General features: G+C 36.6%; 1 long non-coding RNA gene across 1 annotated transcript in view; it reads right to left on the bottom strand.

Annotated features, from left to right (window-relative positions):
• The window catches only part of LOC106995785 (uncharacterized), a 30,016-nt gene continuing 24,016 nt past the window's right edge, over positions 1-6,000 (bottom strand). The window contains exons 6-7 of the long non-coding RNA XR_003719292.2: positions 3,060-3,138; positions 1-209 (exon numbers count right to left, since the gene is read on the bottom strand). This is a non-coding gene — a long non-coding RNA (uncharacterized LOC106995785). The remainder of the gene's footprint in view (positions 210-3,059; positions 3,139-6,000) is intronic.

Raw genomic sequence — 6,000 nt, 5'->3', positions numbered from 1 at the left:
CCACTCGAAACTCGAGGACATCAAATTGACAGTCTTGGTGACTTTCTAGGTAAAAAAATCTTCAAAATGATTATAAATAGATGAATTTTCCTGATTTGGATTGCTGAGAGTCCATTCACAGTTTAGGTTTGTCGAGTAATTCCTGATTCCATCATAGTCAGGAGAAGTAAAGTTTCCTTCAGGAGTGTTTGGAAGAGACCCACCACACACTAAGAAAACAGAAGGCAACAGAGAAAGTAGTAGTAAGATTCAGGCCACAACAGAAGAGATAAACAACACAGGAACAGTAACTAAAACATCAACATTACTGCTTTGTTTTTCTAGATGCAGTCAGGATTATGGGTAAAAGGAATGCAAATTATGGAAGTTTCCGCAAGTTTATAAAGGAAAAAATGTGCAAAAATCAACACAACTTCTCTACCTTCCTGTTGGCTTAGATTAGGTGGCTGGGATTTGGCTCAGTATCAATATGTCCAAATATTGAGGCCTACATCTTTATTTTAAATTAATTTTATGTATGCTGTAAAGGTTGGGTGCAATTTGTTTTTGTATGTGGATATCTCATTTTCCCGACACCATTTATTGAAGAGTTTATTCTTTTTCCTTTGTGTATCTGTATGCCTTTGTTGAAAATTCATTGACTGTATACAGATGGATACATATAGCTGAGCTCCCTATTCTGTTCCAGTGGTCTATTTGTTTGTGTTTATGCCAATATTTTGCAGTTTTGATGACTACAGCTTTGCTATATAGCTTGAAATCAGGCAGTGTAATGCTTCTAGCTTTGTCCCTCTTGCTTAAAATTGTTTTGAGTCTTTTATAATTCCACACAAACTGTAGATTTTTTAAAATTTTTGTTGAAAATGCTATTGGAATTCGGATAGAGACTGCTTTAAATAATACACCAATTTGAGTAGTATGAATGTTTTAGTATTAATTTTTCTGATCCATGAACACTAAATATTTTTAAATGTGTCTTTTCTATAATTGCCTCCATTAATATTTTACAGTTTGTGTTGCACAAATCTTTTACATTCTTTATTATATTTATTCCTAAGTATTAGGTTGGTGCAAATGTAATTGTGGTTTTTGCCATTACCAACCTAATACTTCATTCTTTTTGATGTTATGGTAAATGTAACTGTCTTCTTGATTTTTCCCAGGTATTTGTTGTTGGAGTATAAAAATGCAACTGATTTTCTTTACATTGATACAGTATCCTGCAAACTTCCTTAGTTTACCAGTTCTAAATTTTTTTCATGTAATGATGAGCACACTGGCCTGTGTTTACACATTAATTGATAGTATCTATTAAGGTATCACAGTGCCTAGAAGTGTGCTCTGTTGTATTTCTGCTGTGACAAATTCCATAGCATCTTTTAGTCTTAATCTTTTCTTAAATGCTTTGGTTTGGTATTTGATAATAATGTGTGTCTTTGGTTACTTTTTAATTGTGAAACACATTGATCTCCATGACTAGTCAAACTTTCTAATAAAGTTCTTTCATAGTTTTATGTATATTTAGTTAATATAAATCAAAATGGTAAATTTTTATGATAGTTTTAAAGTTACTAAGGTTGAAAATATGTCAGTTTTTCACTGGTCATGAGTCTGTGGTTTCCTTATTTCAAACAATTATATATGTCTATATATATATGTGTGTGTTTAATGGCTTACAATCTTGCCCAACATATTTGTATATAGTAAGCAAATACTAATCAAAATTATTAATCAAACTATCATCTTCATACTATTCTTCAAATGGCATATTATTTGTTCTAATTAAAAACTGTGTTTATGTCTTATATAATTATCAATAAAAATTAGAAAGTCTACTTTGCCCTCTTGAGAAAATCCAAAGTCAAATGGTATTTTTACTAATTTCCTTTAGAATCACTACCTTATTTTCCTCCACAATAAATGTAAACATTAAGGATAAAATTGTATTTCAATGATCCATTCTACAATAGACTCTGGGTCATTCACTGATTGGGCTGAAGCCTCACTCTGTATTATTTCTGATTTTTTCACGTTAACAGCCTAGAAAATCTATTACTCATAGAATATTACGAATTAGAAAATAATTTTTTTTTTTTTTTTTTTTTTTTTTTGAGACAGTCTCGCTCTGTCGCACAGGCTGGAGTGCAGTGGCGCGATCTGGGCTCACTGCAAGCTCCACATTCCAGGTTCAGGCCATTCTCCAGCCTCAGCCTCCCAGCCTCACCTGTAGCTGGGACTACAGGTGCCTGCCACTGCACCTGGCTAATGTTTTGTATTTTTAGTAGAGGCGGGGTTTCACCGTGTTAGCCAAGATGGTCTTGATCTCCTGACCTTGTGATCCACCCGCCTCAGCCTCCCAAAGTGCTGGGATTACAGGTGTGAGCCACTGCACCCAGTCGAGAAATCAGTATCTTGGATGTACAAATTATAAAAGTAAACTGAAAAGTATAATATAAAATATACATTTATGTATTATGAATCGTCACTCAAGTAAAGCAGAAATATTAATTTAAAATACTTTCACAAAGAAAAGTCCAGGGCAAAATAACCTATGTAAAACATTCTACCAATATTCAATAAATAATTCATGCTAATTCTTCAGCAGAAAATACTTCCAAAAAATGAAGAAGAGGAAACACTTTCCAATTAATTCTAGAGCCCAGTATTACTGTAATACTAAGGCCAGACACAAGTATAATAGAAGGACTGTGGGCAAATATGCCATATTCATATAGACACATACATCCTCAGAAAACATAGGCAAGCTAAATCCAGGCACATAAAATGTGAATATACACCAAGACCAAATGTGATTGTTTTGCAAATGCAGTTGTGACTTAATATCTAAAATTCAATCAAGATAATGCCCAATACTAGTAAAGAACAAAAAATGATCCTGTAAATAGGCACAGAGAAAGTTACAAAAATCAAGCATCCATTCCTGACAAAACCCCCAGCAAACTACTGATAGAATAAGATTTTGAGACCCACTAAGAGGTATCTATGAAAAACCTATAACTAACCTCATACTTAACGGTGACAGACTTGTGCTTCTTTACCTGAAAGTTTGAGAAGGCAAGAATTTCCACTTTAACCACTCTACTCAGCAGGGTACTGGAGGTATTAGCCAGGGAAATTCTACAACAGAAAAAAAATTGTCCAGATTTAAAATAAAAATAGAACTGTCATTATTGCAAATGAAATAATTTTCTGTAAAAAAGGGATTCACTAAAATATGAGTAGAATTAATACACAAATTTATCCATGTTACAAGACAGAAAACTGGCATGCCAAAGTAGATTATGGTTTATATAAAAGCAACCAACAATTAAAAATAAAATAAACAATTCCATTTATAATGGTATCAATAAAAAACATTAAGAGAAAAAATTTAAGAGAGGTACAGGAATTTTACACAATTTGTAATGCTGAAAGAAATCAAAGATAAACTGAAAAATAACTGGAAGTCATCTTATGTTCAAGGATGGTCTGTTTCTAAGACAAAGGACACATGTTTGAGGGGATGGATACCCTACCCTCCAGGATGTGAGTGATTATTATGCACTGTATGCCTGTATCAAAACATCCCATGTAACCCATACTTATGTATACCTACAATAATTTTAAAAATACTTAATATTCTTTGGATAACAATATCCTATAAATTTACAGATTCAATGTAATCCCCTCAAATTTCCAAGTGTATTTTTTTAGAAATTAGAAAGTCTCTCACTCCTTTAAATCAATATATATGTACAGAAAATCAAATTGCATAAAACAATTTTTTAAAAAGAAAAACATAATCAAATGACTTGTACTTCCTAATATCAATTCTTACTAGAAAGGATAGAGTAGGATTCCGCAGTTTCTTCACATTTTCCAGATGTTCTGACCAAGAATACACAGACACTTGACTGCTCTGTTATTCCGTGGCCTGGACACCTGCATGCTTTCCCCTGCAGACCTGAACCCAAGCCAGGGCCCTGACCATTCACAGACATCAGTAAAGGTGTTGTGTTTAGGTTGTAATTCGAAACACTTAAAAGAAAGTATCCCTGGTCCTGGAACAGATTCCTTAAGCTCTACTATAAACTGCATAACCAGACCCCTCACTGCAGACATATCTAGAAAAAGCATCCTTGGTCTCCTTTTCTCCCAATAAGATGAGCTGCAGCGCCCACTGTGGGTACATCCCTTAAGAAATGCTTTGGGATCATGATATCAGGGTTTAGAGTTTACTTCTTTGTAATCCTAACCCCCTTTATCTCAGAACAGTCTGGGGAAGTCCCTTGTGAAAATTCCCCTGTGGTCACCTTTGGGGCAACTCCAGGTAAGTGCTGAGCTGGAGGAAGAAGTAGGGGAGTCAGCAGAATTTTAAGGAATGAGCTGGGGAAAAGAGGATCCCACTGGGAGATCCTGAGATGCTTGCAAGGGTCTGTGTGGGCTTTGTTGCCTTTCCCTCCCTGATGCATGCGAGCAGCCCCAGAGATGCTGAGACGCTCCAAAATCTCCAGCAGGATACAGGAGGCTGATGGAGGGTCTGAAATTGCAAAGGGTCAGTAAGGAAGTCTGGTGCTTGGACATACAGGGACAGAACTGGTTGGCATCAGCCATGGCGGCCTTCATATTAACAGGCAGGGGAATTGCTTAAAACAGGGAGGTGGAGGTTGCAGTGAGCCGAGATGGCACCACTGCACACCAGCCTGGGCAACTGAGCTAGACTCCATCTCAAAAAAAAAAAACAAAAAAGAAAGTGGGGGTTGAACACAGGTGGCTCAGGCCTGTATACAATTCCAGCACTTTGGGAAGCTGAGGCAGAGAGATCACTTGAGGCCAGGAGTTTGACACCATCCTCGGCAGCATAGCAAGATCCCATCTCAACAATAAAAAAACAAAGAAATTAGCTGGGCATAGGGGCAAACGTCTGTAGCCCCAGCTATTTGGGAGGCTGAGGTTGGGGGATTGTTTGAGCCCAGGGGTTTCCAGCTGCAGTGAGGCATGATCAAGCCACTGCACTGCAGCCTGAGTGAGAGAGCAAGAGCTTGTCTCTAGGAAAAAAAACAGAAGACATGCAAGTTTTCACCACCTTCTGAGAGTAATCGACTTTCAGGAGGAGTAAAGAAAGAAAAAAAAAAGACCACTAAATGGTTGAGGGTGTGTTCCTGGTTAGGCTCAGTTGCTAGCTGAGTAGTATCTGAAAAATTCATTAGTAAAACTACAGCCCTAGGGATGAGTCATGAAGTTAAATGATGAATGTTAAATTCATTAGAAACGCCCATGGTCTTTCTTTACATGAATTCCAGTGAAAAATTCCTAAGTCCCTAAATAGTAAAGGGTCTGAAATGATAGCAGCTCTTTACTAAAGACTAAAAAAGAAAATGGCATCTTCAAGAATCATGAGAGAGTTCCATGCTGAAGAAGCTCTAATTTTGCATTTGCTCAAGTATTGATTTGATTTGGCTAATATGACACTAATCTTAGGTAAAGCATGCAAACAACTCCATCTCCTCATTAATAAAAACTGAGTAGGTAGTCTAGTATCAATTCTGATTTTTTAAGAAGCGAGTTAGAAAAGAATTATGGAACCAATAAGATGTTTGAATAGTTAGTTACAAGCTATTCAAAGGAGAATTCAAAAAACCACACAGTATGAGGACATAAAGTATGAAATAAATTTCACTAATATATTTAAAAATAAACTGATTAGACAGGCAACAACTGGGCACAGGTCTCCTCATCTCCAGCAACACAAACCCAGTCACGCAGCTATGGGGTTGAAAAGGCTGCATGGTCAAAAAGGAACTGGTCCGACTTGAGATTTATTACTTTGCATTTTGAGACAGAGTTTCACTCTGTCACTCTGGCTGGAATGCAGTCGTGCACTCATAGCTAACTGCAGCCTTGATCTCCTAGTCTCAGGGGATCCTCCTGCCTCAGCCTCACCATAGCTAGGACTACAAGTGAGCATCACAACTCCCAGCTATTTTTGTTGTTGTTGTT

The sequence above is a fragment of the Macaca mulatta genome, chromosome 9 (assembly GCF_049350105.2).
Source record: "Macaca mulatta isolate MMU2019108-1 chromosome 9, T2T-MMU8v2.0, whole genome shotgun sequence".
Taxonomy (NCBI): domain Eukaryota; kingdom Metazoa; phylum Chordata; class Mammalia; order Primates; family Cercopithecidae; genus Macaca; species Macaca mulatta.
Note: the sequence above shows the minus strand (reverse complement) of the source record. Positions and strands in the feature narration are given on the sequence as shown.